This window comes from Arachis ipaensis, chromosome B9 (genome assembly GCF_059453495.1).
Source record: "Arachis ipaensis isolate K30076 ecotype BB chromosome B9, ASM5945349v1, whole genome shotgun sequence".
Classification (NCBI taxonomy): domain Eukaryota; kingdom Viridiplantae; phylum Streptophyta; class Magnoliopsida; order Fabales; family Fabaceae; genus Arachis; species Arachis ipaensis.
Window position 1 is genome coordinate 138,001,084 of NC_142444.1, and position 9,463 is coordinate 138,010,546.

The window sequence follows — 9,463 nt, forward strand, 5'->3', positions numbered from 1 at the left end:
TGAGTTGTGCTTGGTTATGGTATATACAGGTGTTAGACACAGGTGTGGGACAGGGAGAAATCGGACCGTCCGAATTCTTTGTTAAAAAATTCGTTGATCACAAATCGGACCGTCCGATTAGTTTTTGTTTTTTTTTTTTATTATTTAACATGAAATCGGACTCTCCGTTTACACTTTTTGTTTTTTTTTTTTTTGTAAAATCTAAAAACGGACCCTCTGTTAACAATGTTTTTTTATTTTTCCTTTAAAACAAAACGGACCCTCCGTTTTTAGTTTTTTTTTTAAAAATCAAAACGGACCGTCCGAATTTTATAAAAAAATTATTTTTTTGTATATCTCCTCTAATCGGACCGTCCGAGTTCCTTGTTCTAAATCGTTCGGTCCGATTTCAGCCTCCTAACACCACATGCAGGAAAAGCACCCCTATTCTTCATAATGCTGTTACACCCTACACCTTCCTCCATATTAAAAATAAAAAGCGACAATGCATTGTACATATTTATGATAGTTACAGAATTAGTTCTGAATGCCTATAAACTGAAATATGTGCACGCTTTTTATTACCAGTCTTATAAGTTTCCTCTGAATTAATTTAAGATCGATGTCGAGATAATATAATAATAGTATTGTAATATCCTTTTTGGATGACTATTATAATCTTCTTTGTTTATATTTTATACAAACTACCATGCTGAGTTTTGTATTCGTAGCTAATTCAACAAATATCTTTTTTTTTTCTTTTGAAGTATCCGTATTAATTCTAAAGAGATCCAAAAATACTAAAAACAATAATAATAAAAATCCATGATCATTGTCTACATAGCATATCTAAAAATTTCTTAGTATTGGCATTCTAGATATCACCATGTATACAAGTGATCATGAATCTTTAGTCGTTCCCAATATTTCTGGATCTCTAGAATTATTACCGATAAAAATATAGATAGACGTCATAATGTATTAGAATTTTTATACTATCAAACAACTAAATTAACTGTTTGGATGAAGAGGGAAAAAAAATGCTAAAATATAAAGAAAAAGATCGAGAAAACAAATGAAAGCAGAAACACTTGCATATAGTTCCATTGTGATTATTAATACAATTGAAACAGATAGAATATGCAAACATGAGAGCCAAGCAGAGCTAACTCTTCTCCTTGAAGCCTCAAGTTGTGTTGAACCATTCACACCAGTCTTAGATACTTTCCAGTGAAAGATTCGATTCAGAATTGAATTGAGTAGTCACACATGCTACTATAATACAAATAGGTAACTTTTCTACAAGTTTAAATCAAACAAGGGGAAAATAAAAAAGCAGAGAAAGAAAACCTAAGCAAATGCTATCACTCATTATTGTTTTGCAACCATGAATCCCAAGGGAAGTTAAAGTGCAAGAATACCAACATCAAAACCTTCTTTCTTTTTCCCTCGAATTCTTATACTAGCAACAATAAATATCCTCCAATTTTCCAAAAATCTGGCCATTATTGTGTTTGGAAAATATTTTAGAAAAATAGGATCACTAATGAGAGTACAAATGTTTTATGTTAAGAAAATATAAATTTGATATTATAGTAATTTTTTTATTCATAAAATTTGTTTAAAAAATATCTTTAAATATTATTTTAGCATAAAGTAATTTTACATTTAAAATAATAACACCTCTTGTACTATTTTTTTCTTTGAAAAAAATCAGAGACTATTTAAAGATTTTTTATTTTGAAATGCACATTTATTAAATCAATACGAGCAAAATAGAATCAAGTGAATATTGAATCACCTTATATATCTAGTGAAGATTTTCATAATTATGTTTACTGTCAAATACTCCATCCAATAAAGATAGAAATCATGACAGATATTAATTTTCTTCAGGTGTGAGTGTACCTCAGAGAGTTGTATTATCATCCTCATCCTTGGCACTTGTCTATGGAGTGTATTGGCTGGTTGATGACGGTGAGTAACCATGTTGACTTGGCGAGTATTCCATTGAAGCACTATAAATGATGAAACAGAATGGCAAAATTAATAGATATGCCCAGATATTTGGCAACTAAAATAATTAAATAATGATATCTATAGATGCAAACCTGAACTGTGGAGAAGTTAGGCTGAAATCCGGACTTGTAAAATGCAAAAATGTGGATTAGTCAAACAAAGAAGAAATGCAACCTCTTGCAATTTTAGCAACACATAAGAAAGCAAGAAAAGAAGAAAGAAAGAGAGAATATTTGTACTGTTGTTCTTAACTTACCTGCTTGGACTAAATTTTGGGCTGGATGGAGAATAAGTTGGTGATGAGGGGCTGCAAAATAATATGGCATATAGTTACTTGGAGTGAAGAACTATAACAAAACAAGTGTGCAGTTGAGAACCAAAGTCACTATACTATTTTCAACTACCCAAAAAGCTAATATTGAGAACCAAGGTTAAGGCTCATCCTCATTTTAGTGTTGGCAACTTCCATTTCTGCATCCATTAGCAAAGTTCAACAATTAAAAGAATCCAAAGAATGACTCACCTATAGTATGGTGATGTGGGACTATACTCTGCAGATAACCGACTGTAATAAGGGGAAGTAGGACTATAGCTTGGTGATGTAGGGCTGTACCCAGGAGAGGAGGGGATATATGCAGGTGATATAGGACTATAGCTTGGTGATGTAGGGCTGTACTCAGGAGAGGAGGGGCTATATATAGGTGATATAGGACTATAGCTTGGTGATGTAGGGCTGTACCAAGGAGAGGAGGGGCTATATGTAGGTGATATAGGACTATAGCTTGGTGATGTAGGGCTATACCAAGGAGAGGAGGGGCTATATGTAGGTGATATAGGACTATAGCTTGGTGATGTAGGGCTGTACCCAGGAGAGGAGGGGCTATATGCAGGTGATATAGGACTATATGCCGGAGACGTCGGGCTGCAAAAGAATATAATTTCCGACTCAAATCTAAAGTTTTTTTTTTTTTATGAAAATAAAGTTTTCAGGATATCAATACAGTTTGGTTGCAAGTTCCATTTATCATATAGATTTCCAGAAACCAATATTAAAAGAATCCAAAGAATGACTCACGTATAAGTTGGGGAAAGAGGACTATAACTTGGTGACACAGGGCTATATACAGGAGAAGTGGGAGTGTACTTAGGTGAAACTGGATCATAAGCAGGTGAAGATATACTGTAGTCACTTCGATATGCGCTGTAACCACAGGCCATTCCATAAGGTGAAAAAACTGCATTATTAATTGGTGATGGCCGCAGATTTGGACTGGACAAATGAGTTGGTGACATCAAGCCATCAAGATAGGGAGTTGACATGGAGAAATGAGCAGGTGTCATGCCAAAGTCAAGACCATCCATATAACTAGGTAGCTGGAGATCAAATGCATTCTTAATCATCTCATCATTAAGATACAGAGAGCATTGTCCAGTGCCAAGGGGCGCAAGCTGGCCTAACATGATGTTTTCGCTGACACCCCTTAAGTGATCAGCCTCAGCATATGCTGCAGCATCAAGGAGAATATCAACAGTCTGTTCAAATGAGCATCTCATCATTGGACCGGTATCATTTTGGTTGATACCATGGCGCGTAATTGACATCAAATGGCCACGATAAGTCATAGTATCACAAAGAATAGCGAGATGCCTGTAATTGACATAAGATCCATCAAAAGAGATGACAGCACGCAATTCATTCAGAAGAGCCCGCCGAACTGCCTCAATTCCAAGGACTTCAATAATTTCAATAAGGTGGTTGCTTATGGTCCTTGTTGCATCAACTTGCTCATGGCACATTGCAGCTAAAAGGTTTACACCTTCAGTTTCAAGCATCCATTCCTTATGAGTCTGAAAACCTTCATTGTCATCAAATTTTGGAACGTCAATACTTTTTAAAAAAACTTTGCTGATGCCAGGGATGCCACGTAATGTCATCTCAGTAAGCATGTTGCTTTCTATTCTCTTTAAGAAACCATCATCAGCAGAATCATCCTGAATCTCTCCCCGGTGGGCTTCATCATTCACGATTCGGATACGAAGTATGAGCTTTTCAGCATTGTCATCATTGAAAATACATTTCAAATCATCATCAAACACATGTTTTATCTCCTCAGCGATGTCAGCCATGCTCAACTTCTTATCCACCATCATCTCTCGGTTTAATTCTATGCGAAGCAACCAAGGTGACATTCTTTCAAGAGCAACTTCTTCATCAGGCATTTCATTGTACAACTTCACAAAATCAACATCTTCTTCAATTACAGTATACAATGGGTCTGGATCATACCACACCTCTGTAGCTTGTGTCACTCTCCTAAGTGTAGTAAGCTCTAACTCACACTGCACACGTTTGGCCTCCTCTGAAGTCCTACTAACCTCAGGTTTCAAATACACAGACAAGGAAGGTGTTTTGATTCTCTTGGCCACATTAATAATTTCTGTTAACCTGGGAACACCAAGTGTAACATTCTTAGCACTTACACCAGCATAGTGGAATGTGTTGAGAGTCATCTGAGTAGCCGGCTCCCCAATAGATTGTGCCGCCACACAACCAATCATTTCCCCCGCAGTTACTAGTGACTGCTGGAATCTTGATTCTATCTCTCCCACTAACCATTCAAATGCTTCGCGGGAAAGCTTATATTCCTGCAAGACCCTTTTACTGGAAAGAGTGCTGCGAAGAAGGATATTGAACAGGACAGTAGCATTCTTCTGAGCTTCTTGACTAAGGAGATCATCACCAGGAACAACTTTAAGTCTCTCCTGTAGCTTATCAACAGCTTCTACAATTTCAATCGGGTCCATATCAGAAGGCCTTCGAAAGTCAATCTTAAATGTCTTCTGAGCATTCCTGATAAGCCTCTTAAGGTTAACAGGCAGTGGAAGAGAACTAGTACCAGTAGTGGCAATCTCATTTGCAAGCAGATGTCTATCATGTTCAAGCATTTCAAATTCATCCTCAAGTAAATTACGAAGCTCTATGCTGGATTTCAAGTCTTCAATAGGCCCTTCAAGCATGTAACTAGGATTCCAGTTCTCCTTATCAAACTCATACTTAAAGGTCCTATCAAAGTCTGACTTTTTCATTTTCAGGGAATCAAGATTCTGTGTTTCAATCCAAACAGCATCCATACCATCTTCTCCATAGAGAAATTGTATGACATCTCCTACGGAGTTCCTAACAGTTCCATCGTATTTGACCATAATATCCTCCATAGCCTTCACAAGCCGCCTTTGGATGTATCCAGTTTCAGAGGTCTTCACTGCAGTATCAATAACACCTTCCCTACCTCCCATGGCATGGAAAAAGAACTCTTGTGGGGTCAGCCCTCGAAGATACGAGTTCTCCACAAAGCCTCGGCTTTCAGGCCCATAATCATCTTTTGTAAAGTGTGGCAGTGTCCTATCTATGAACCCAAATGGAATTCGCTTGCCTTCAACATTCTGTTGACCAAGACAAGCAGTCATCTGAGATATGTTGATAAAACTTCCTTTGGAACCAGCTGTCACCATTGCTTTCAGATTATTGCTCTCAGATAAACTTGTCTGCGCTTTTTTCCCGGCATCATTACGAGCTTCGTTCAGCACCTAAGATTGCCAATAACATGAAACATCATATTCAAGCAAATGCAGCATTTAGTAATATATCAAAGTGACCTGCAATATAATTGAATCACCTCATTCACTTTCTTCTCAAATGTATCCATCATTGTCTGACCGGGTTCAGACTCCAACTTCTTTTCTTGAGCATCCCTAAATAGTGTTTTCACTTTCTCTTTTGCCACTGAAATAGTCTGGTTAATAACCTCCATAGTCGAAGCGTCCGCAATCGAATCACCAATTCCAATGCTAAAAGAATTCTGCAGAAGCCAGTAGTTTACAAGCCACTGAGTGTGACCAAGAAATTTACGAGCTGCATCGGGGCCAGCGTCTTCCCTGTATTCAAGCCAACATTAGCGAGGGTGTGCAAAGAAGAAAGTAACTGAATTATTACAGTTTCCAAAGCCACGTTTACCAAGATCATTAGATCAATTCAACCCTTTGCAAAGTTGTAAAGATGAATGGAACATTAACATTTTATATAGTGATGTTGCATACCAAATGACATGAATGAGACTTCCAGTAGATGCTCCAAGTGTCTTTTTGCAAAGAGTTCCGGTAAGTAGTTCCCCTTTTTCAATTCTGACCATAGTATCCCCTGGAGTTATTGATGATCCTCCTTCGTTATCATCATGCCAGCTAGAATACCTAGTTAAATTTATTTGCTTGGGAATAATAAGATTGAAAACTTGTTTCCCAGTCCACAATGGTTCTGGCTTCAATATTGCTGGTGTAGGAACATTCCCGTCGAAATCTTCCCACCACATTAGAATGTTCATAAATACATCCTTTAAAAAAGAAAAAGGAAAACAAAAAATTCATTAATCTGAGTAGCTTGTACAAGAACTTCTTCATATATCAAGTAACTGCAGCAATATATAAAAATTCGGTGAATAATACCTTTGTGATGAAGGTATCTCTCTTGGTGATTTTTCTGCATCCTAATAGTGTGTCTTGAACAATATCCATTACTGGTCTGTTTGATTGAGGAGATACAATGCATTTAGGCACCATCATGAGCTCCAACACCTCTGCTCTGGTTTCAAATGACTGAGGAACATGCATGTTCATTTCATCCCCATCAAAATCAGCATTATAAGGCCTAGTTACCGACAAATTAAGCCGAAACGTAGAATAAGGCATGATTTTGATTCTGTGCCCCATAGTGGACATTTTATGAAGACTAGGCTGACGATTCAAGAGAACTAAGTCTCCGTCCATCAAATGGCGCTCCACCTAAAATCACAACAATTGAAACTATTAGCAGACATCAAGAGGAAACCTTTTTAAAATAAGAAGAGAAACTGGTATCATCTAAAACACAATGCCTTGTATCCTATCTCCAAATGGGGATGGCAACTTTTCTTCAAATATCTGAGATCAAGCCTTTGCCCATCATCACGAATGATGTACTTGGCACCAGTTTTCCCAGGTGGGGGATTGGGTCCATACTCTACAAGCTCCTTCAACCTGTTTTTCACATTTTTTTGTAAATTAAAATTCTTTGTTTGGTTAATAATTATACAAAATGTTTTAAAAGCCAAGCAAGTAGAAAACCATATCCAAAGGACAACCTTTCAATATTATATGGAGTTACAGTCTCAGGGTATGTAAGGTTCAAAGCAATACTCCATGGCACTCCAAGTTCATCAATGTTAATGTTCGGCTCTGGTGTAATAACCGTTCGAGCAGAAAAATCAACTCTTTTCCCCATCAAATTTCCTCTAATCCGACCTTCTTTGGCTTTAAGCCTGCTACAAATTGATTTGATAGGCCTTCCTGTTCTTTGAGTAGCCTGTGAAAATTTTATCGAAATTCCAAATTCAACGGTTATAAAGGTAATGCAGATTATATCAGTAGCAAACGGCGGCATATGAACACAATCATACTCTTGGCAGTCCCGGCAACTCGTTATCAAAATATGCGGTTATATGGAACTGCAACAACAGAGAAAACTCGGAAAGAATATGCTGAGGTGATCCATTTTTCTCATGTCTCTTCAAATTTTCATTGTGCTTGATGATTGTGGCTAACTGATGAGTCAAGTCATCCTACATGCACCAACAATAACATAATCTAGGTAAGATAAAGATGAAAATGTTATCACTCATCACTATCATTGGTAAAGGATTAATTAAATTTAAAGAGCTTAGAAAACTTGTACAGCAAGTAAAGACAGTGCAAGAGAAGAGAACACTTTCCTCACACCTACAAGATGAGTGCATCATAACAGAAGGTCTCACTGGTGGAGGAGGAATTGGAAGAACTTGCAAGATCATCCAATCAGGACGCGCAAACTGCGGATTCAAGCCCAACAATTCGCAGTCCTCGTCGCTTATCCTTTTTAGAACACCAAGAACCTTCAATTGATTCAACATGTCTATTTATTATTTATTATTTACTATTTAGCAACAAACATAGAAGTCAACATAATAATAAAAATTCCGAACACGGATCAAATGTCAATTATTACCCTTTCTGCAGAAAGAATCTGTTTCCTTTCTTCGGGATTAGGAAGCTGTTCATGGTCATTGTTTTTGTTCCTCGGAGCTTTATACTCAGCAATCATTTTAATACCCTTAATAGTAATCTTGGGCTGCAAGGCACCGCAGCCAATTCGAACCAGCTCCTCAGAATCTTCACCACCTTGACACTTGCTTATGTTTTTGCAAGCATCCAAGATCCTCTGCAGCCTGTTTTTAGGGTTCCCAATCTTCAAAGCTTGTTCAAACTTCTTATCCTGCTCCAAAACCATAGTCAACTTAGAGAGAGACTACTAAACAAGAATTCAGATAAAATTCAAATTGAACAAAAGCAACTAAGCTCCTTCCTCCTATTAACTCAATGCATGGTTCTCAAAACATTTGAAATCGGACCTCACGCGCCAAAATCTTGGAGCAGTTGAAGCAAACACAACGCATGACGGTGAGCACCGTCTTCAAGAAACCAACGTGAAACATTGGCTTAGCGAGCTCCAAGTGACCGAAATGCCCCGGGCACTCAGCCATATCAGCCGTACACGTGGCACACCGGATCTTCCTATCAACGGTTCCAAGGCGAGGGTCGCTCAACCCTCCGACCTTTGGCTTCCCCTTCTCCGAGCTCTTCCCGTGCTCGATTTCCACCACAGAGTTTCTCCTCTGCACACACACACACACACAATCACGATCACAATACATAATCACAATCATTGTGGTTTCTTCAAGTTCGAGGGTTTTGAAATGTTTTAAGTTGGAAAACATTACGATTTCATCGGGGCTGAGAATTCCGAACTGAACCGTACGGACATTTGCAGTTTCCGCCGGCGAATAAGGAAACCTAATATCCATGGCAACCAGAACGGTGATGGAAAAGAAAATGCAGTTATTATTTGTTTATTCTTTATAACACAGAACTGATTTTTGCTTCGAATTTATGTGTTCATGTTCTTTTGAAGTTTGATCAATAGTTCTTGTTTTCTTTTTTGTTCTTTCTTTCAATTTCGGTCTTCAGGCTCGGAACATATCAAAAACCCTGGCAGAGGCGAGACGAGAGAGTTTTCTTTCTCTCGCGTTGCATAAATGACACAGAGAACAGTCAACGCCCAAAGACTCTATGATGGTATATTTATAAGCGCTGACGGGGAGGAGTTGTTACGGTGCGCATGAATGTAGGGTATTTAACTAGTCCGGCCACAAGTCCACAACCTTTTAATAAAATAATAGACAAAGCATTCATTTCAAGAAAAAAAAATATTTTCACATCGGAAAATTAATAGATAAAGCATTAATAAAATATTTTCTATAAAAAAATATATAATATACTAATTTAATATCTCTATACATAATCTTTGTCTATGTCTTGTCTCACAAATATAATTTTATAT

At 37.5% G+C, this 9,463-nt stretch overlaps 1 pseudogene; it reads right to left on the reverse strand.

Annotated features, from left to right (window-relative positions):
* Positions 1–1,888: 1,888 nt before the first annotated feature.
* LOC107616038 (DNA-directed RNA polymerase II subunit RPB1-like) lies at positions 1,889–9,069 on the reverse strand (annotated as a pseudogene).
* Positions 9,070–9,463: the final 394 nt, after the last annotated feature.